Here is a 22,565-nt window from a genome sequence, read left to right on the forward strand (position 1 = left end):
TTTGAAAAGACACATCTATATTATATTTTATTCATTTGATTCCACCCATTTATCTCATTTTATATTAGTTAGAATTGAAGGAAATGAATGCCTCCACTTTGTTGATGTCAGACATTGCTTGTGCATGATACACAAGAACATAGATTTTCATGGTTGAAAGCAACATTGGGCGTCAGTAATATTCTACCAAAGTAACAAATATTCTCTAGTCGTATCTTCAAGAATATAGAAATTTTGTTTTGTCAATGATTCTTCTCCAGAATTCATCTCTGGTCAAAGCTCACCATAACAAATATGATCTAACTAGGTAGATATCAAACATCTCCTTATGTTGTTTTTTCATACAACATGATTGCCATGTGTAAGACAAAGGAAGGATGTTGAATTTGTTATGTCCAAATGATATGTAATGTCATATTCACTATGGCATATTTAGTAAATTCCACAAAAGCACATGGATCTTAGAAATCACTCCAAGTTATTTTCCATTGGTGATTTATAGATTGACTTTTAATTGACCTAGACTTAGCTAAATTCACTCATACAAATTGACCTTCCTCTTCCTAGAATGAACATAGCATAAAGTAATGGACTCGACCATTAAGGTTAATGCCTAAGTTAAAATTTTGTCATACTATTAAAAATTAATTAGCACAAAGAAATTTAGAAATAGATAAGAAAACATTTCTATTTCCAACTAAAATAGGAGTGAAATATTAAGTTGACGAATATTGAAATTTGAATAATAAAAACTAGAGAGATAATGGAAGTTACCAATTCATTCATTTTCGAAATAGTAGCCTCTACTTTGGCTTTTGACAAGAAAGAAGCACATATAAACCCTCGTGATCTTCCTATTTCATAATTTTGGACAACGTTTGCACCCAACACATTTACTTTTCATTTGAATGCCTCTATGAGAGCTTGTGAGTTTACACTCCATGCAAGATTACCAACACACACCTTATGTGGATTGTTAACATAGCCACCAAAATTAGAGGTTGACCTTGTGGGGCACCTCCCATTTGGTACTTAGGAACTCTATAAATTTGACCCTCAAACTACGCTTACCTATTTCCCACATTGATAAAAGGCTAACCAACTCAATTTTCTTACAAAACTGTTAATATGAACTCTTTAAAAATAGAAATATCCTCACATTATTTCCTTGTTTTTCGTTGTAGTTTTCAAGAACACATTAGTTATGTCTCTATCAATCCAAGTCAATTTGGTTAGCTTTCTTTTATTATCCAATCTAAGAAAAATATGACAAAAAATTATCTAGAACATTAGTTAAAAATTCATACCAATTATGTGGAAAATAGGAATTAGAAAATAATGCTTGAATTGATCCCTGAATGAAATGTTGAAACAAGTAGACAACTTTTAAGAATGAATACATTCCCTTACTTATAACCCCATTAATTTTTTTAGTAGTTACTTTAACCTTTTTAATGATGGTCATTGTAACAAATGCAAATCCTTTACTTCACCTAATAGATCTAATGTAAATTACTTGCATTTAATAGGCATTTTTCAGTATATGGTTTAAATGTCCAATGAAATATATTAATTACTTGGAATAAAAACACAAGAAACCCTAGAGTACTTCCCACGTTTTGTGGATGGTAGACCATCAACCCTAATTATGGGGCCTTCCCCCAAGGGAATCGAAGATATTCAAACCCATTATCAACAACAACTAGCAACAATATCAAAGAACTTCATGTTTGGCCCCATAACACTTGAGCTAGCCCTTGTGGTTATATATATATATATATATATATATATATAAGAAAAAAATTGATTACATTCATGAGATATGAATATACATAATATGGACTTGAAGAGGATTGTTCGTGGCTTTTTAAAGCCCATCATAAAAATGTTATCAAAATTTAATTTGATTCAAAACTTCACAATATAAAAAACTAAAATAAATATCTCTTCAACTTCTCAAAACTCCACTTTTCCTTTAGATTCATGGAAAATTGTAATAAACTTTGAAATGAGAACTTTTTTTTTTCTAAGTAAGGCTAATTCTATTACTGGAAAAAAATATTGTACACTGAGGCCGTAGCCTTTGCAAATCCATGCCTAAGAGTTGGCAAAATCAGTAGAAGATAGAGTCCAGACTGCCCAAAAAGGGAAACTAGTCCAAATCAAAAAACGAGTGCATAGTTAACTTGCTGCCCACGCAGGGGAAACCAGCAATTGCGCATAATTGTTTAGCAATTTTTCCAAAAAATGAACCGAAACTATCCAGGGAACCTGAAACTATTAGATTTTCCTAAACCCCATTAACAAGTCTAAAAAACAACATAATTCCAGTGAAAAAACCTGTAAAGAAGCAAACATGTGGCAAGCATAGGGCAGACCAAGTGGCGAACACGTGTCTAGCAGAATGGCTGACTAGGGGCGATGTGGAGGCGACAGGTGTTCCTCCACAATGAAGCACCTGTATTCCTCCATGTCGACAGCTGCCTGGTGGAATGCTTCCGTGTCTTCATGTTGCTGCGCCAGTTGTTCTTCCTCAACGTAGCAGCTGTAAGGATCCACCTCTTCGTCAACTTTCTGGTCTGATTCCTTCTCTGGTTGTCCCGTGCCCTGCTCAGTATGCCGCATCCGAGTGCCTTGGGTGCTCGTCTGAGCCATGTCCAAAGTTGTGATGTTGTAGCTGCCACCAACAGTGATCGGCTCCTTAACTATACTATCTTGCCCTGCACCCGCCACTGTCTATCCCGCAATTGCACCTGCCACTATCTGTCCCGCAATTGCACCTGTGACTGTCTTTCCTACAATTGCAGAGTCCGTCTCGTGAAAGCTAATGGAGAAGGTGTTTATAATGAGAGGCATGTTCATGGAATAAAGGAAGGTGAATTGGGCGGTCTGGAGATTCGATTGAGGATTTGAGGGAGATGCCCTGGTGGGCGAAGCAGTAATTGAAGGGCTACCGCTGAGAGGCAAGGCAGGGGGCGTCGGGTGGTGGCTGTGAGGTTGAGAGCGGCCTCTGCCTCTGCCACTGCATGTGTTTGGGTAGCCCCCTGTAACCAAGGAAGGTGGTGGACGAGCCAGGCTGCCCCTGTTTCCGCCCCGTCGACTGCGCATGCGGTGACGAATTCTCGTCATGTTGGCTACAGAAATTTGGGAATTTATTCCTGAGTTGGGTTCAGGGTAAAGCAGAGGTTCAGGGAGATTATCGTGCGGCTCTGAGAAGGGACCGGCTACAGAGGTTGAAGGGAAAATGTAATGGCAGTCCAAGCTCTGGGAGAAGTGAATTCCGGGGCCGAATTCAATACAGCAGAGGAGATGGCAGCACCTTCCAGTGGAAGTGTGATGGCTTGGAGCAGCAGCAGCTTGAGGACAGCAGCTTTGCAGCGGCAGAGGATGGTGAACTGGTTCAGTGGAAATAGCATCGTCGATATTCATTTTCGCGCGGAGCCAAGGTTGGTGGTTGCAGTCCTGTTGGAGACGGCGTCCCCTTAAGTGCCATTTATGGCTATGATTAATTGCTTGCTTAGACCAGTGTGCTAGATTACGGAAGGCCATGTGGTTTGGCCACATGCCATTCCGTTCTGTCGCCACTGCTTTATTCCCTCTGAGCACCCGCATCTGGGATGAAATGAGAACTTTTATATCATATGCTAAAAAGTAATTTGCTCTAAGTGATTAACGGTCCATGAGCTGGAAATAAAAAGTCAAAGGAAAAAATACCCATAGATTCATGCTCAACTCCTTCCATGAGCCTAAATATGTCGAAATACCCAATAAGAATAGATAGAGCTTCCTTGAAGATCTCATCTACCTCAACATTAAGTTCCTTAAAAATATCACTAAAGGACAAAACTTGGAAAAGATATTGATTTTTTTATATTAAATTTAACTGAAAAACCTCAAGCATATAATTAATTACACGTCCATCAATCTTGTTGACATCAATGCCCAACTCAACTGACTGAATCCCCATGGTTGACATCAATGCCAACACCATGTTGTCAACAATATCCCCCTTTTGCATTGATGGCAACCTTTAGCCATGTCACCAGCCTGATCTTCTGTACTGATTCACAATCTTCTCTAACCATTCGGTCTTCACTCTCTGCTAGTGATTGTGTCACTCGCCTCCTTTGACACCAACGACAAGGGGTGGTCTAATATTCACTGGAACACCATGCTAATACCAATATGCAAGGCTAATAAATATTGGTTACTAATCAAATTAGATCAACTGCCAACACTTGCAAAATAATCATTAGGAACCAATGAAATTGCTACCAACATGCAACCAAACTTCTCTGTCAACATTGTGCTCTTCTCTTTTGCTGAACATACTCCCCATGAAAATGTTTTAGGTTTGCAAATGGATCTTCATGTTGTTGTTCATCGACATTCTTTGTTGCCTATGCCTCCTTACCATAAGCAAGAGGCTACTCATCATGAACCAAGAACTCCATTCACGTCATGGCCAAATGATACACAATGAGTAATAGGGATTCATAGTGCATATTACATGGTTATAACAATGATATCCAAGCCCACACATGACTGAAGCATAACTCTCCTCTTTAATGCACAAGGACTCATGACTCTCTTTACCATTACCTCTAGAATAAACTTATTCTTCAAATGCATGGCTGAACTAAAAACCATTCAACCACCATGGCATTGATATGCAAGTGCACATGGGGCTTACACCAATGACTCCAAGAGCATATATATCGATGATCTTGACTCACATCTCTTTGCATCAATGACCACTCAACCAACAATTCAAAGATGATAATGATATGCAATGTGAGTACGTAAATTATGTTAATTTTTCTTAGGGCTATATTGTTCTTTGCTTTGATAATTGCATTTCTTCATTTACACATTAAATTCACTCCATAAAATCATAACATTATTCATATTTACATCATTATTCAGCAACATATGCAACTATGTATAAAGAACAATATTATCATCATCAATGCAGCAGAACATAAAGGAACAATAGAAGAAAAACATTCACACATAGAGACACTATGATTGGTCGGAAACTAGGGAAAAACCCACTATGGGGAAAATCCTTTCAAATTCTTTTTCTTATTAGAATGTCATTGAATGATTTAGCATAGAGATTACAATGATCCATATCTTCATCCATACAACTATCCAACAAAAATCAACTAAACAATATCCATGAGATGAGCCCAACCATGCTCATACTCAAAAACCCTTATTCAGAACCCTGTAAAGAACTATCGTTGTCTGCGGTCAACTGTTGAACACTGGGAGCTTTCAGTTGCTCCCTTGAGCCTGCAAGCCAACAACCAGTTGAATCTGTCCTTTGGTAAGCTAGCGACCAGTGAAATCTGTCCTTTGGTAAGCCTACGACTGAGAAACAAAACCCTAGAAAAATACGCATGAGCTTTGGACCCTGCAATTTCACCTTTGAGCGAACCCATTTCTCCGCGAACCTGCCTCAAACTTGTGTGAGCCAAAAACAAGAAAGAGAATAGAATAATGATCCATGATGATGTCCAAATGAGGTAGGGGTCACTTGTATTTATAGCCTTCCAAGGGTCTCCAATTTGCTTTAGGACCAACCTGATCAAATATGCACGTGGGCTCACAATTCAAAAATATACTTTCCCTCTTCTAAATATGATGATCTTTAGGTCGATTTTGGTCCTCTCGAAAACAAAAATTAAATGCAATCAACATCTTTATAAAATGAGTTGTCCAAAGTGGAATTTGTCCCTAGTTTCCAATTTTAACAATTTAATCACGATATAAGGTTGTAACAACAATACCAACAACCTATATATGGCTTCAACAAGACTCAAAACTCTCTCCAATGCATGTCTAGATCAAGTGACTACCATATGCATACCTATCACCAACAAATGGACATTAATGACTATGCCAAGACTTATGATTCTTCCAACTATGACCCAATGATGACAACAATAATGACACAAGGCTAGATCTTGCACAAGCATGTGCTTATATGGATGATACAGGTCTTCCTTCCAATGCATGCAAGAAATAACTCATATTATGGTTACTCAACCATGTCAACAAATGAATGTCATAACAAGTACAAGAAGGTTGATTTTCATGTCTTTCCACCCATAATCACAACATATGCAACTTCTACAAGAAATGAGTGATAAACAACATCAACATAACATGCAAGCCTTGAAACCTTAAATGCAAGCACAACTCTTCTCGAGTTGATAATACCTCCAATAGGCAGACTGATCTTGTAGATTTGGTTATACATGAGGCTCATGAACATACCACGTTGTTGTTGCTACTTATCTGCATCAATTGATTATATATTGTCAGGCACTCCCCCTACAGCTATGTAGGCCTCTCATGTACTTCTGCAGTCATGCTTGTGAATGGATTTGTCAAGTAACAATGGACTGTAGTGGGGGCTGATCTCTCCTACTAGGAATATGAAGAGGACGATATTGTCATTGATCTCTTGTTTTTGCTCACTCTTTCCTTCTACACGTGTTGAAAAAATGTAGCAAGAAAGGCTTAATTTGACTTCAGCCTTAGTCAAATTGAGTAAATCAAATTTCCACATCAGCATGATAAGTTAGACGCAGTTAACTAGTGTTATATGACTTCTGTCACTCAGTGTACTCAGTAAATTCAAGTTAGAGAACTTGGGGTTTAGTTAAGCATGTGTGATTGCTAAATTTTAGTAATCCAGTTCAATGATTTTCAGTTGTATTCAATTAACTGACCTCTAACTATTGTTAGAGTCAGTTGAAGGTCATTTGTGTGGTGGGACAACAATCTAACTTAGAGATTTATTAGTTAACTGATCAATCAACCTAAAATAGCTAGTGCATGTAAAGAATTTGAGTTCGTCAACTGAAGTGGGGATGACAAGGCAATGTAACAAGCAATTGTAAACTAGTTTGAGTGTACAGGTGATGCATACAATCAGAAGATCAATCATTGGGAATTGCACAATCAATTAGAGGAAATTTCCTAAAAAATAGGGGATAATTTCCTCAAGAATTATGCAAGGAAATAGGAGCCTTGGCGAGCTAATATTTGGCTAAAAGTTGGCCAGACTCTGTCATTGAACAGGAGAACAATTATTCTTTTGCAAGTTGAGCTCAAAGTTACAGCTAGCAATTATAATAGTTTCTCGATTCCACTGATTAATGCAAAGAGGCTTGAGGGGTTTTTCCCTTTTGGGTTCCCCTAGAAATCACTGTGTATTTGTGGTTTTGCTTGATGCATGTTGTTCTAAATTCTGAATTTTATTCCACAGATCAATAGAGTAAAATTGTGTCTCATGATTTTTAGCTAGAATTCTTGAATAGTTACAATTTATACCAAATTTCTACATGGTTTCAGAGCCCTGAATTCACATTAGAACCAGTATTTCGAACTTGTCTCTCAAGAATTTCGATTTTGCAGACTTCTTGCAACAGTTTTTTCTTTAGGATTAGGAGGATGCCTTTCAACGGAATGAGATTGGAGTATGCCCTGGAGGGTAGCTCAAATTTCATAGCCTAGAAGGATCGAATGGAAGCAGTGCTCGATGACAATGTTGTGTTAGAATATGTTAAAATTGACATTGCAAAACCTCCATAGTATGATGCACAAAAACTAGCCCAATGGAAGAAGGATGTTGCAAAGGCTAGGAGAATTCTTTTGGAAGGTATGAGGGACCATGTGGTCTCAAATCTCCATGCCAAAGAGACACCATTTTCAATGTGGAAGGCACTAACTCAGTTATTCGAAAATAGCAATGACCATAGAAAATTGGCCCTGAAAGACAAACTTCGAAACATTAAGATGCAGAGGAATGATACTATTATGTAGTGTCTCACCAGATTTACACAAGTTCGGGGTGACCTTGGAGGGGTTGGTGTGACTGTTGCAAAAGATGACCTAGTGAGCCTAACTCTTCTAGGCCTTCCAAAATCTTGGCACAACTACCAAGACTCTATGAATGGAAGGGAAAAATTACCAAATTGGTAAAGTTTGTGGTCTGATTTGGTTCAAAAAAAGTTCAAGAGAAATAGCTGGGATGGAACTTCATCTAAAGCACAGGATGAAGAAAGTTTTGCCTTGGTTGGAAAAGGGAAGAAGAACCAGAGCAATCCTGAATCCAGCCAAAATAATGGTAAGAAGAAAGACATGAGCAAGATAAAATGCTTCCACTGCCACAAATTCGGGCATTATGCAACAAAATTTATGCACAAAAAGTATAACAAGAAGGCTTCAGGAGCGGTAGGTAAAGCACTAGCTTCACAGTTTGAATTAGACTTCAGTATAATAACATGCATGGCCAACACTATTATGGAGAGTGTGTGCTACCTTGATTTTGGTGTCTCGTTCCATATGACAGGATGCAAAGAGTTTTTCAGTACACTGGCGGAGAAGGATCTCCAGATGCATATCGAAATTGGGGATAATGGGAGGTACAATGCTACAAGAATTGGTATTGTCACCTTTGAGAGGGAGAAACCCTCTCCTCTTTTCCTCAAATATGTTATGTTTGTACCCGGATTAACGGAATGATTTAACCAAAAAAAAAAAAACCTTTCCTTTGTAGTAGTTTTGGAGGATCGTGGCTATGATGTAATTTTCAATAAAGGAAAAGCATTTCCGAGACACATAGCTACCGGGCAGGTGAAGCAGATTGGGATTCGAGTGAAAAACCTATACAAACTAGAGGTGGGAAATTGCACTGCATTGAGCAACAAGGTTGATAAAGTGTCAAGTAGAGATGTTGGTGAACTTTGGCACAAGAGATTGGGTCATCTACACCATGGTGCCTTAAAGATCATGCAACAAATTACCACTGGCCTCCCTAAAGGCTCCCTTGACCAGCAGGATGTTTGCAAGGGTTGCACATTGGGGAAATATGTTAAATCCACTTTCCATGATCGTGAGAGCAGAGTAGATGCAATCTTGGAGCAAGTCCACTCTAATGTTTGTGGACCCTTTTCTATAGCCTCCACAGCAAGACATAAGTACTATGTTATTTTTATTGATGATTTTTCTAGAAAATGTTGGATCTTCTTCATGCGGAAGAAAGATGAATTTTTCTCCAAGTTTGTTGAATTCAAGGCACTGGTGGAGAAGGAGATTGGGAAGAAGGTGAAGGCTCTCAAGAGCGACAGTGGAGGTGATTTTTTTTCGCATGCCTTCAAATATTTGTGTGAAATAAGACATTTGAAGAGAGTTGACACCCCATAACCCACAACAAAATGGGGTAGCTGAGAGGAAAAACATGAGCATAGTTGGAGCAGCAAGGGCCATGTTGCATGATCAGGAGCTACCATTGCATCTATGGGCAGAAGCATGCAACACCGTAGTCTACTTGTAGAACTAGAGTCCTCATAGGATTCTTTGGCATGATCACATCAGAGGAAGCTTTCTCTGGGAGAAATCCTAATGTCTCTCATTTCAGAATTTTTGGAGCTTCAGTTTATTTTTGTGTCTCCAAGGATTCGAGGAAGAAACTTAAGCCTACAACATAGTTGGGAGATTTTGTAGGATACATCAAAACTCCACACATTTACTGGGTGTATCTTCCTTCACTGAGGATGATAGTTGTGAGGAGAGATGTAAAGTTTGATGAGGACAAGGCTATGAGATGCTCTTTGGAATGAGTGTTGAGTATCCCACAAAAACAGGAGCTTCTAGCTCCAAAGGAGGAGCTTCAGAAAGGTGTGGAGCAACCACATGCAAAGAAGCAAACAAGAGGCAGAGTGGAGGCACCCATTCAACCTGAATCTTCCAGAGAGGGGAGAAAGAGAACCAGAGATGTTGATAGATTGTTACATGATGCAAGGAAGAATGTGGGAGCCCCCACATCACAGTGCAAGAAGAGGAGGTCAGCTGATAGGTACATTGGGTACAAGGCTCTCCTGACAGAGCTCAATGAGATAGAGCCTTCATTTGAGGAAGCAGTTGCTCAACCAGTTTTGGTTGATGCCATGGTGGAAGAATACGAATTCATCATAAATAACAGTGTATGGGAGGTGGTGTCGACGCCAAAAAGGAAATTAGTGGTTGGTTGAAGATGGATCTACAAAGTAAAGCATGTAACAGATGGGAGCATCAAGAAGTACAAGCCCAGATTTGTGTCCAAAGGATTCTCTCACGTAGAGGGAGTGGACTATGAGGAAATGTTTGCACTAGTTGCAAGGTATTTCTCAATCAGATCCATTCTAGGATTGGCTACACAGATCGGGTGGAAAACCCACCAAATTGATGTGAAGACCACATTTCTCAATGGTGTTGTTGAGGAGGAAATTTACATAGAGCAACCATGGATTTGAGACATATGATCGAGAGTCGCATGTGTGCAAACTCAAGAGAGCATTGTATGGTCTCAAATAGGCGCCCCGAGCATGGGTACACTTGGATCGATAGTTATCTCAAAGGATTGAACTTCATTAAAAGTGAAGCAAATGCGAATCTCTATCACATTGTGGTAGATGGTAAGGTGTTTATTTTTGTTTTGTATGTCAATGATTTAATATTGACAAGTTATGAGCAGTGGATCCACTCTTGCAAAGAGGATCTTGCAAGGGATTTTGAGATGAAAGATATGGGCCTCATGCATTACTTCCTCAGGTTGGAAGTATGGGAAGGTGATGGTGAATTGTTTGTGTCTCAAGGCAAGTACGCTACCGAGATACTTCAGAGATTTCACATGGAGAATTGTAAGCCCGTGGACACACCTATAGCTACAAACTGGAGGAAGGAGAATGTTGCTTCAAGTGAAGAGGTTGATGCTACCATTTACAGGCGGCTAGTGGGTTCATTGACGTATCTTGTGATCACACGACCCGACATGTGCTATGTAGTCAATCAACGTAGACAAGTTATGGTGAGGCCTACCAAATTATATTTTAAGGCAACAAAGCATATGTTACAGTACTTCAGAGGCACTACACGGTATGGTTTATGGTACAAACGAACAAAGGGAGTGAAGCTGCAAGGCTTCACCGATGCAGATTGGGCAAGGAGTCTATTTGACAGGAAAAGTACATCAAGTTTTATCTCCAATGTTGGGTCCGCAACTATTTCCAAGTTTAGCAAAATGCAAAGGTTTGTGGCACTCAGCTCAGCAAAGGCTGAATACATGGTTGCAAGTCAAGTAGCGTGTGAAGCAATCTAAATGAGAAAAATACTTGTGGGACTATTCAGTCAAGAGATGGATCCAACATTGATATATTGTGATAATCATAGTTGCATTAAGCTCTCTGAGAATCTGATATTTCATTACAAGTCCAAGCACATTGATATATGGTATCATCATTTGCGGGACTGTGTAGAGGAGAATTATATTGCTACAGTGCATTCCAACTGAGAAGCAAGATGTTGACATCTTGACAAAGGCATTATCAAGAGGTAAATTTGAATTCCATAAGTTCAAGATAGTGGTGGTGGAAAATCTCTTTGTTGCTAAGAGGGAGTGTTGAAAAAATGTAGCAAGAAAGGCTCAATTTGACTTTAGCCTTAGTCAAATTGAGTAAATTGAATTTCCACATCAAAATGACAACTTGGAAGAAGTTAAATAGTGTGACATGGCTTGTGTCACTTAGTTTACTCAGTAAATTCGAATTAGAGGACTTGGAGTTTAGTTAAGCATGTGTTATTGCTAAATTTTGTAATCTAGTTCAATTATTTTCAGTTGTATTCAATTAACTGACCTTTAACTATTGTTAGAGTCAGTCTAACTCAAAGATTTGTTAGTTAATTGATCAAACATCCTAAAATAGATAGTGCATGTAGAGAATTTGAGTTCCCTAGCTGAAGTGGAGATGACAAGGCAGTGTAACACGCAGTTGTAAACTAGTTTGAGTGTACAAGTGTTGCATGCAGCCATATGATCAATCATTGGGAATTACACAATCAATTGGAGGAAAATCCCTAAAAAATAGGGGCTAATTTTCTCAAGAATTGCGCGAGGAAATAGAAGCCTTAATGAATTGATATTTGGCTAAAAGTTGGCCATAATCTATCATTGAGCTAGGAATTGTAATAGTTTCTCAATTCAACCGATTAATGCAAAAGAGACTTGAGGGGTTTTCCCCAGTTGGGTTCCCCTACAAATCACTTTGTATTTGTGGTTTTGATTATGGCATGTCTATGCATGTTGTTCTAAATTGTGAATTTAATTTTGCAAATCAGTAGAGTAGAATTGTCTTATGATTTTCAGTTAGAATTCTTGAGCAGTGGTAATTTCTATCAAATTTCTTCAACACATACACAATGTACAGGGTTCTAATTCCTTTGGAAACCACTCTTTAACTTCTTTTTCTTGAAGTAACATCCTTTGGAATTGAAGATCACTTCCTTGCCTCCATCTACCATCTGACCCACGCTCAAGATATTGTGCTTCAACCCCTCAACTAGTAGCACATCAGTTGCATTGGTCTTCTCATCACCAAAACTACCATTTCATTTACCCAACACCTTAGCAAGAGTATTGCTTCCAAGAATTCCATGGTCATCTTTTGATCTGTAAACTATTATGGATATTCCACTAGAGAATTCGTAACAACATATCTGATAAACTTACACTTAAAAATCGAAAATCTAATGTATACATGGGAATTAAAATTAGGACTAGAATCTATCATTGAACAAGAGAACAATTATTTTTTTACAGGTTGTGCTCAGAGTTGGAGCTAGGAATTGTAATAGTTTCTCAATTCAACTGATTAATGCAAAAGAGGCTTGAGGGGTTTTCCCAGTTGGGTTCCCCTAGAAATCACTTTGTATTTGTGGTTTTGTTTATGGCATGTCTATGCATGTTGTTCTAAATTGTGAATTTAATTTCGCAGATCAGTAGAGTAGAATTGTGTCTCATGATTTTCAGTTAGAATTCTTGAGCAGTTGCAATTTCTATCAAATTTCTTCAACACGTACACAATGTACAGGGTTCTAATTCCTTTGGAAACCACTCTTTAACTTCATTTTCTTGATGCAATATCCTTTGGAGTTGAAGATCACTTCCTTGCCTCCATCTACCATCTGACCCACGCTCAAGATATTGTTCTTCAACCCCTCAACTAGTAGCACATCAATTGCATTGGTCTTCTCATCACCAAAATTACCATTTCATTTACCCAACACCTTAGTAAGAGTATTGCTTCTAAGAATTCCATGGCCATCTTTTGATTTGTAAACTATTGTGGATATTCCACTAGAGAATTCGTCACAACAGATCTGATAAAATTATACTTAAAAATCCAAAATCTAATTTATACATGGGAATTAAAATTATGCAGAAAATAGAGAAGGGTGAAAAAAAGCTCACACACATTTGACACAAGATATGACCTCGGAAACCCTTTCGGGAGAAAAACCCCACTGCAAGGTGAAGTTGTTCCGCTCTCTTTCTTTGAATGGAATATGGTTGCAAGTACAAAGAAGTATGGCCTATGCCCCGTGGACTACTACAGTGCACAAATCATTTATGTATGTTCTATCTCTTAGCCCTCTTGGCTACTTTTTGTTTAGTTATGGAACAAATGCACTCGAAAGAAATGAATCCCTTTTCCTCTTAGTGGTCCGGTTATAACATAGTCTAATAGCCTACTAGTGGTTATGTTTGACTCCCTCAACTGAATCCCTTTTCCTCTTAGTGGTCCGGTTATAACATAGTCTAATAACCTACTAGTGGTTATGTTTGACTCCCCCAACGCTTAACGAGAGTTACAATATAGACTTTTCTAGAGTCTCTTCATCATAATCACGTGGTTAAACACTATTGCATGAATTATGGGGGTTGATGTGGCATCCTCTCGAATTACAGTGGTAAAAACATGAAGGTCAACTTTTGAGTGACATAACTTTCGCACTCAGACTCTAATTGACGTGATTCTTGCATCACTGGAAAGGCCTTCGTGTATAGAATAGAAAAAAAGGTACAACACTAAATTAGAAAATTTTTACCTCCAAGATAATGTTGTTTGTTGCCTCAAAACGCTCTTGAAAGGTTTCAAAACCCAATTTTCCAATCTGGGTCTCGCCGATAAAAAAAAGGTCCTACGAACTTATTCCTCCACTTTTTCCACTCTAAAAGCGTCGAGATGGGTGACAAAAAATATAATGATCCAATTCAGATCACACCTCCCATTTTGGAAAGCTTTTGGTCCCAAAAAGATTCTACTGAATGAGGTGAGCAAAATTTTCCTCCACCTCTCAGGGGTACCATTTAACTTTGCTTGGAAGTTATCGTTTCAACTCAATTTGCCAATGGTCATGTTATCTTGTAGCTTTTGACCTCTTCCTGCAAAATAATATCTTCTGTCAACTTTTCCTGAGCATCTGGTGTCAAATCCTCCACAAAATGTAAGACTTGTTCCTCTTCCTAATCTAGCATGGAAAAATCAGAGTTTCAGATTCTCTACATTCACAATTGAGTAAATATGCATATATGGTGGTAAATTGAGTGGATAGACATTATCACCCACATTTTCCAGTGTCTCAAAGGAATCATACCAAAGAGCCTTGATTTTCTTACCAAACTCTTGTAGCCTCTCCTTATGCAATTGTAGCAATACTTTGTCTCCTACCTTGAATGATTTCTCTATTCTATGTTGATCATGCCTAGCCTTATATTTCCCTTGTGACATTACAATGTCTCTTTTACCTATATATGGATATGTCTAACCTTCTCTATAAAAGAATTAGCCCACAAGGTGTCTCTTGTAAGATCTTCCATCACTCCTCTATGTTGACCATGTGCAATATCCATAGGGAAAGGCGGAAAATATCCAAAACAAGTTTCAAATGGGAGCTTTCATGTAAAAGTGTGCAATGTTCTATTGTAAGAATGTTGTATACATACCAAATTTTCAACCCGGGTCTTTGGATGCTTTTGGTTGTAGCCCCTCAGAAGTTAGACCAATGCTTTTGGTTGTAGCCCCTCAGAAGTTAGACCAAAGTTTTGTTGCCTACTTTTGTCTACCCATCTAATTGTGGATCTCCTCAACTTTGTGTCCATCTTCTCCCACAATGTAGTCCATACTGCATTGAGAAATTGTGTGTCCCTGTCTAAAATGATGCTCGAGAAATTTTGTGTCCCTGTCTGAAATGATGCTCCTTGGTATCCCAAAGTGCACTCAGACATGTCCAAAGAACAGGTTGGTGTCGCTAACCTTTAGGAACATAATTTATCCCAAAGTGTAAAACAACCCATCCTCGAGATGGTAGTCAATGGTACTATTATCATCATGCAAAATGATCAAGTCCAAATGTTAAAAAGACATTACATCTTGTCATAGCCTAACAAGGCCAAAATTTTCCCTTAAAAACTATGGAAATTTTCACAATTTTTTTGGAAATTTGCGCTACATCTATCAAATTTAAAGAATTTGGGTGCCCTAAGGGGTTCTTGATGGTGCTAAAATCATTTCCACCAACAAGAAAAGGATTCAAACACTCCAAAGATTGGATTTCTTAAAAAAAAATATCAATAAACAACACCTTACATCTCTAATACATCTCTATGTTAAAGCGGGCAAGAGCAACAATTTAAAAAGAAAAATAATACCATGTGAAAAATCAAGTTAAAAATACCATAAGTTATAAAAATTATCAATTTTATTATCTTTTTTTTTTATTTTTTTCAATATATTTTAACAAGTCAAAATCCTAAACCATATAAGTTATTACATCATCTATTACATCATCTACGTATTACACAAGATAAATCATCTCTATTATATTAAAAAACATTTAAACATTTCTACCCTAATAAATACAATTTTTTAGAATTCTTTAAATTACACATATTAACTAATGTATAAAGATAGAAAACCATATCCTCCCCTTAGAAAAGGAGAGAGTGTAACTCTTTGAATCGTAATTTATCATAAAACTATAAATAACCACGAGTGAAATGATTGTCAACAAAGGGGACTTGCCCAACAAATATATAAAACATGTAAAAGGAGTAGAGTAATGGTGATGTAAACCGGTAAAGCTTATGATTAAAATTTAGGTATAGAAGCAGCAAATTTTTTCCCAGCAAGGCGATATAAACCTATAAAGCTCAGAAGCACCAATTTTTTTCACAACAAGGCCTTACAACTTAGTAACTATGTTAAACTTAAGAACTATTTTTTTTTACAGCAAGGCCTTACAACTTAGGAACTATGTTATTTTCAGCAACTTTATTGGGATGGAAATTTAAAATCGACGGATAAATGGAAGTAAGCAACACATGAGGAAAATATTTCAAATATGCAAAATTAATGCGTTTGACAAGGGCATCACTTCCCTCGTCACATCTAAGAACAATAAACATAGAATCTAGGAAATATGTAATAATAAATAAGAAATATCTAAAGAGGAAATCGTTTAAGCTATATGGAATCTACGTAAAGTCTTTTTCTTTTTTTCCGAGAGAAAATCAGAATAGTTATATTAAGAAAATATAGAGGTCAAAATACATATCATATCTGTGTGAAAACAGCAAGAAGACAAAGCTACTGTTCCATTAGAGCGTACTGATGAGGCAGCATATATACATAGTCACTGATTTTATAGAGAAAAGCCAGTGTGAAACATTGAGCTCCGCCTAGAGCAAAAGAGCGCAGCACATAGGCATGTTAAAAAACCATGAACCAAAAAACACAATTGTCGCTACAAGACAGAAACAGATCATCCAAAAAAGATTGAGAGAGTCAGTCCAGTAAGAAAAAACATCAGCATTGAAGAGAAAGTGCCGAAATATGCTGTATATGAAAAAACAGAGCTGGATTGGAGATTAATCTGCAGGAGGCAGATTGCCCATGATTTGGATCAGGATAGAATCAAGGGCCCGTCTGGAGTTCTGAAAAATGCATTCATTCCTCCATTTCCAAAGGTACCAGCAAGTAAGGATAAACAATGTGCGCCAGGAGGGGATCTGAGCGCACCACCAGTTGAAGCCTTTGGGCTCAAATGGTTTCACAAATCATTTCTTTAATCTTGTTGGCCACAATACATGTCGAATGTTTAATTGCTCAAATTGCACTTGTCAAATTCAGAGGGAGATCAACTCCATTCTGGTCTCTCATCAAGAAAGTCAAATTAAGATGGGGATCAACTCCATTCTTGTCTCCCATCAAAGAAAGTCAAATTAAGAGGGGATCAACGCCAATAATGTCTCTCATCAGAAAAGTCAAATTAAGAGGGGATCAACTCCAATAATGTCTCTCATCAGAAAAGTCAAATTAAGAGGATCAACTCTCCCTTTTTTTTCTTTTTTTTTGGTCTCTTGTCAGAAAATAGAGAAGTGAATAAAAAATAAAGAAATCAGAAAATAGAGAAGTGAATAAAAAATAAAGAAATCACAAGATAACGAGGTTTTAAATTTTGGAAAACAATAGAAATTTTTACGAATGAGGTTTTAAATTTGCAAAAAAAAAAAAAAAACTAACAGAAAATTTGGAAAATTTGAGTTACAATGTAAATTTTTGGCAGAAATTTGGATGAAGTGAATAAAAAAAAAGAGATCACAATATAACAAGGTTTTAAATTTGTTTAGAAAACAATGGAAAAGCTAACAGAAAATTTGGAAAATTTGAGTTACAATGTAAATTTTTGGCAGAAATTTGGATGAAGTGAATAAAAAAAAGAGATCACAATATGAAGTGAATAAAAAAAAGAGATCACAATATAACAAGGCTTTAAATTTGTTTGAAAAACAATGGAAATTTTAAAGAGGTTTTAAATTTGTAGGGAAAACAATAAAAATTTCATAAAAATATATATATAAGTAAACAGAAATTTTGGAAAATTTGAGTTTGGAAAATTTGAGTTAAGATGGAAATTCCTATCAGAAATTTTGAAAAATCAAGATTATATCTATAAAGTTTTAAGATTTTAGAAGATTTGAGATATTTTTTATTTTTTTGGGGACAAAAATTTGGAAAATCTGGGTTACACATTTAGGCTACAATAGAAATTCATAACCAAAATTTTATGAAATCAAAATTATAACTATAAAATTTTAAGATTTTAGATAAAATGAGATTGAAATTTACACTGCAATAAGAATTCCTGGAATTGCTGGCCATGAGATTGAAATTTACACTGCAATAAGAATTCCTGGAATTGCTGGCCAAAATTTTGAGAAATCAAGATTATAACTATAAAGTTTTAACAATTTAGATACCATGACATTAAAATTTTGATTTCAAAATTTTGAGAAATCAAGATTATAACTATAAAGTTTTAACAATTTAGATAGCATGACATTAAAATTTTGATTTCAAAATTTTGAGAAATCAAGATTATAACTATAAGTTTTAACAATTTAGATACCATGAGATTAAAATTTGAGAAATCAAGATTATAACTTTACAAGGTTTTAGATAGATGAGATTGAAATTTTGAAAAATCAAAAGTTTATATAAGATTTTAAATACCATGAAATTGAAATTTTGAAAAATCAAGATTAGTCTATAAAATTTGAGATACCATAAGAATTTTTTCGACGGGTGAAAGAAAATTGAGAAAGAAATTCCACGCAGAAATTTTGAAAAATCAAGATTATAAGTATAAAGTTTTAAGATTTTAGATACATGAGATTTTTTAAGATTTTAGATACCATGAGTTCTTTTATGGTGGGGAAAATTTAGCTGGTTTCCAGTTAGTTTTTGCCGCAACGCCGAAATCATTCTCACTTCTGTCTCCAAGGTCTATAACCCATTTCCTTCTATTTTAAGAATCTGTTTTTGTTGTGACACTCGCTATTTACATCCTTGCTTTTGCGCTTTGCTTTATTCTGTTTGCTTGGCCTGGTAGTGACATAGCGTGGCCTTCGAAGTGTGAACCTAGCCCTCAATGGCCAGTGGATCAAGTTATTGACATCTATTTAATGACAGCCAACTCCTTCCTGAGCTCTCTGTTCCTAAAAACAGACAACGAACACTTCAAAGAGGAGTATACATTTTCTTCTTGAGAACCACTTGCTGTTTGCCTGTGGATCAAGTTGAGTTAATTTATGACAGCCAGCTCCTCCTGAGTTGTCTCTGTTCTATCCATCTTCTCGAGAACAACTTGCTGTTTTTGTTGAACCTCTAGGCAACTGGCGATCATGTCTCGCATGCACCATTTACCATTCATCGCTCTCTTAAGGCGAGCAATGGGATGACAGTTGCCATCAGGGGACCCAGGCCAACATTAGGAGCACAGTTACCATCTGGACCTCTTTACCCCATTTCCTACACCCCCTTGCAGACATCTTCAGAGACACCCTCGAAGATATTGCCGAGTCTTAACTTTTCAGACAGTGGCTCCAGTCTTCGATCCCTACAGCTGGCACATCAACGAAATCCCCGAATGCACCAGTTCTTTCGAAATCCACTCATACCACACAGGTCTTATAATGCTGCCCATTCTGAGCCATCTTCCAAGACTTATACCTCTACAGCCTAATAATCTCTCAAACAGAACAGTAGTCAAGATTCTGAAATGTATCGTCTAAAAACTCCTCAAACCAGAAATCGCCACAGATTGGACTTCACATAGGGTGACCAGTACGATAGGCGAGAGCAATGCACAGATGTAAAACCAACGGCAGCTTTATTAGGGTTAGGGTTTTATCTCAGGGATCACCTGCCCATTAGGTTTAGACTTTTATTACGGAAAAGTCATCAATCCTAAATAACTAAAAAATAGTGTTACTTACCTAAAGCAACAATTAATCTCGCTTGCTAAATCTGGAGCGACCTGTTCCTCGGTTAAATTCAGAGAAAGCAATGAAAGGATATGCCCGTTGACAATGCCCTCCCAATTGAAAGCGTATAACCTGTGAAAATAATCAAAAAAACAAGAAACAATATTCGCACAAGATATGCGCACACAATTAGAACCAGCTCCATAAAAGAGAACTCAGAAAACTTAACAGTTAAAATCACATATAAGCCATAGCCAGTTACGATGTGTCAGAAGTAGCTGGTTGTGAAATCACATTGCACATCAGTGGAAATCCGGATTTCTGTCGTCATCCACATCATCCACGCTGCCCATACATTTCACTCCAAACCTTCAACAATAAGCATCTCAGAGAAAGGCAATCCAGACACAGAAAAACCGAAATGAACAGAATTCCAACATGAGATACTGACAAGTTAAAAAGTTGCAAAAAAAAATTGAACTAGAAAATAGGGACCTCAAACATCCAAAGGTTGAAAACATCAAAAGGCTCTCAAGCACGACAAAAAACCAAAGCCCTCAGGCAGCCACTGCGAATGTTAAGTGAAACGGCACATAAAGCAAAACCTAAATACAGGCAGTTCTTGCATCTAATGCGGAACAACAAAATTGTTAAAATAATCGGATGAGAAAGCAGTGGTCTCAGACATCCAAGGAAGGTTTAAAAGCAGCAATGGCTCTCAAGCCCGGCGAGGCGAAAGCCCTCAGGCGGCCACTGCGGATGTCTTGAGAAACAGGCCTTTCTTTTATCATCATTGACCACGCCATTGACAATTAGAGACAAACACACAGAGGAACATGAAACTATATCTCATTGGCAGATACCAAGCACCATATAAATAGAAGGGGCACACCGCCTCTCTTCAACCCTAACCCTATCATTTCACCTGCAACCCTACCCTAACCCTTACCCTAATGAGAAAGAAGGGGTCTCAGACATCCAAGGAAGGTTTAAAAGCAGCAACGGCTCTCAAGCCCGGCAAGGCGAAAGCCCTCAGGCGGCCACTGCGGATATTTTGAGAAACAGGCCTTTCTTTTAACATCATCGACAACCCCATTTTACAATATGTGACAAACACACAGACTAAAACTGTATCTTATTACTGCGAATCGATACCAATCACTACAGAAAGAAGAGGTACAGGCGAACGAAGCTGAAACTGTATCTTATTACTGCGAATCTATACCAATCACTACAAAAAGAAGAGGTACAGGCGAACGAAGCTGAAACTGTATCTTATTACTACGATACCAATCGCTATAAAAAGAAGGGTCACGGCGCCTCTCTTCAAACCCTAACCCTACCATAACGCTAACCCTAACTCATTTACCCTAACTCTAAATGAGTGGTTTTAAGTGTTATTTTTTGGAAAGTTTTCTAATTTATTTTTCATTTTAATTTGTTCAAAATCTTGTTGGATTTATTGCTATATTAATTGAAATCACAAATTTGAAAGATGAATTTTTCACAATCAAAGTACCCAAGAGTTTTGGAGGGCACTAAATCATATATATATAGTGAAAAAATCGGTTTAAACAAAGCAAATCAAGATTTCACCACAAAAAAATTGCCAAATTCCTACTAAAAATTCATCGAAAACTCTAAAAAATCTCATTAGTGACAATTCCAATCTCTAAATTCTCCCCTTACCGTTTTAGTTTCTGATAAAATCCCAAATAATTCTCCCCTTACCGTTTTAGTTTCTGATAAAATCCCAAATACGGGCACGCTAGTGTAACCATGATTGGTGTGGAAAGATGAATATAATCATTAATTTCACCATAATAATCGGCAACGCATTTTCGAAATGAGTCGTCTACGGACGCAGAGGAATTGCTCGAACGGTCAAAAGTGGTTGGAATCCGGGAAAAAAAAATTCCAAAAATCTTGCAGTGTTTGAATCATGTTTTTGATGGTGGAAATGGATTCAGCACCATCAAAAACCTTTGAGGCACCCAAAATATTGATGTTTGACAACTTTAACTTGGATTTAGAAAAAAAAACCCTGGCATATTTTATCAAAATATCGCTGGAATTTCCATGATTTTCAAGGCAAACAAGCAATGTGGTTAGACTATGGCTTTTCAAAACATCATTCAAGCGCAACCATGATTGGTATGGAACGATGAATTGAACCATGAATTTTGTTGAAATTTACATATTTTGAAAACATTTTATTTTATTTTTTTCCTTATTTTTTAATAAATCATTATAACATATAAACTTTAATATATCATTAATTTTATGTTATTTTTTAATTGTATATATTCTATCATCATTTCCAAATATAATATGATGTTAGGTCACTTCTAAGTATAGTAAGAAGTGCTCTCCAACTTAATGTGTAAGAGATATTGTAATGTCTTGTCATGTAAATATTTTGACTCAATAAAAATTAAAATTAAATCGAGGAAAATACTCCTCCCAATGGGGTGACTCCCAAGAGAAATAGAAGAATAGGAGGTTATGCCCGCCACCTTGGATCGGAGGGGAGAGTTAATTCTCGGGGTGATGTGGTCGCCCCCTTACATGCACAACGCATGTGGCTTTACTACTCTTAACGAAAGGATGCCTCACAAAGACTCGAAGTTGGTGGGGGGAGGTTTTTGGGTGTTGACACATATAGGGTGGTATCGATTTGTTTCCTTATTTCAGGAGAGAAAATAGGGGGTAACTTTAAGCGAAGGAGATTGGACAAGCACTAGTTATGGTTCAGAGGACCGCTTTTGATGGCAATCATCGCAAGAGGCACTGGGGTTTATGTACTATGGGTTGCATGAAGGTTTGAGCGATGGAAGTTGTTGCGGACGAGTGTGGAAGACGTAGACAGAGAGGAGAGTGTTAAGCTCCCCTACATGGGTGTTCT

At 37.3% G+C, this 22,565-nt stretch overlaps 3 non-coding genes across 3 annotated transcripts; all 3 read right to left on the minus strand.

The window, feature by feature from the left end:
• Positions 1–19,923: 19,923 nt before the first annotated feature.
• LOC149183317 (small nucleolar RNA R12) lies at positions 19,924–19,997 on the minus strand. Its single transcript, XR_016257878.1, has one exon. It is a non-coding gene; the product is annotated as a small nucleolar RNA R12 (small nucleolar RNA).
• Positions 19,998–20,336: 339 nt separating this feature from the next.
• LOC149183318 (small nucleolar RNA SNORD14) lies at positions 20,337–20,459 on the minus strand. The gene has a single exon (XR_016257849.1). It is a non-coding gene; the product is annotated as a small nucleolar RNA SNORD14 (small nucleolar RNA).
• A 167-nt stretch (positions 20,460–20,626) lies between these two features.
• LOC149183319 (small nucleolar RNA SNORD14) lies at positions 20,627–20,749 on the minus strand. The gene has a single exon (XR_016257854.1). It is a non-coding gene; the product is annotated as a small nucleolar RNA SNORD14 (small nucleolar RNA).
• Between the last annotated feature and the right edge of the window lie 1,816 nt (positions 20,750–22,565).

The sequence above is a fragment of the Pinus tabuliformis genome, chromosome 3_2 (assembly GCF_031772625.1).
Source record: "Pinus tabuliformis cultivar Carrire ecotype Pingquan chromosome 3_2, CPIR1, whole genome shotgun sequence".
NCBI lineage: Eukaryota > Viridiplantae > Streptophyta > Pinopsida > Pinales > Pinaceae > Pinus > Pinus tabuliformis.